General features: G+C 37.1%; 1 long non-coding RNA gene across 1 annotated transcript in view; it reads right to left on the reverse strand.

The window, feature by feature from the left end:
* LOC121172864 (uncharacterized) overlaps window positions 1-858 on the reverse strand; it is a 5,526-nt gene extending 4,668 nt beyond the window's left edge. The window contains exon 1 of the long non-coding RNA XR_005886571.1: window positions 623-858. This is a non-coding gene — a long non-coding RNA (uncharacterized lncRNA). The remainder of the gene's footprint in view (window positions 1-622) is intronic.
* Window positions 859-1,321: the final 463 nt, after the last annotated feature.

Raw genomic sequence — 1,321 nt, forward strand, 5'->3', positions numbered from 1 at the left:
CTAGGTAAATAGCTAGGTTGCACTTCATAGGCCTGGCCTATTTAATCTGCAGTCTGCACAAAATTTTAACATGGTGAAATTCAACCCATTTAAAATGTGGTCTTGTACAAGTTTGCCTGTTTAGTCTGCAAATTAATGAGTGTTGTTACTTTTGTTTGTATGCAAATTCATTTTTATGGCATACCTATATTATCTCGTTATAACAACAGTCAACAGACCATCAAAGTCCATTCACCAAAAAAAAAGACCATCAAAGTCCAAAGACAGTCTACAGGTAGGTAAGCTCTTACTACCAATTGTCCGATGTTTGAAAAAGTATTGTTTTTGACATGTGTGTGCGCCAATGATTTTCAGTAGTTTTAGAGTGGAGACTACGTACTTAGTGGTCTTGAATATAAATCTTTTAAAACTACTCTATAAATGTAGTGTGCCGTCCGAAGACACGGACAAGGAAAAACTCAAAGAAAAAGAATCATATGATTCGGTACATAACTTGGTAAACTTAAGCAAAATGAAATCCAATGCCACTGTAAATTGAAATAACCCTAAGGTGTGTTCGCTGCCCATCTTCGCAGGATAATAATGTGCACCACAAACATGAAATAAAAATCACTTCCATAACTTCCGCAATGACATGTTTTTTTCAGTCTCTTTTTTCATCACCTTGGCCACAGCCATCTCAAAATCCTCCTGAGTCACGTGTACCCTCCGCTCCCTCAATGCAAACATTCCAGCTTCGGTGCAAACAGCCTGCAAAGGCACAAAATTTGAGCGTTGGTCAGGCTATAAAATACTTAATAACACATTAAGTTAACATTTACAAACAAATTGCTCTGCATTTGCATTAGTATGAATACTTAAATTCATCACTGCCTACTGCCTACTTCCTACCACTATGATTTACAATTTACTTCATACAACATTCTGAAAAAATAATTCAGCCTTACTTCTTTTATTAAGTCATCAATTATACCAGCGTCACAGAATAAGCTCATATTATAATGGATTCTCTTGTGTCGAACATCTCAACTAGTTATTAACCCATTCATAAAAAAACTATCAATCTCAATAACAACAACAACAACAACAACGCCTTATCCCACTAGGTGGGGTCGGCTACATGGATCAACTTCCGCCATAATGTTCATTCAAGTACCATACTTCTATCCAAATCATTAAGTTCGAGATCCTTCTTGATAACCTCTCTTATAGTCTTTTTGGGTCTTCCTCTGCCTCAAATTGTTTGCCTTCTCTCCATCTGGTCTACTCTCCTCACTACAGAGTCTACCGGTCTTCTCTCTACATGCCCAAACCACCTAAA

The sequence above is a fragment of the Glycine max genome, chromosome 10 (genome assembly GCF_000004515.6).
Source record: "Glycine max cultivar Williams 82 chromosome 10, Glycine_max_v4.0, whole genome shotgun sequence".
Lineage (NCBI taxonomy): Eukaryota > Viridiplantae > Streptophyta > Magnoliopsida > Fabales > Fabaceae > Glycine > Glycine max.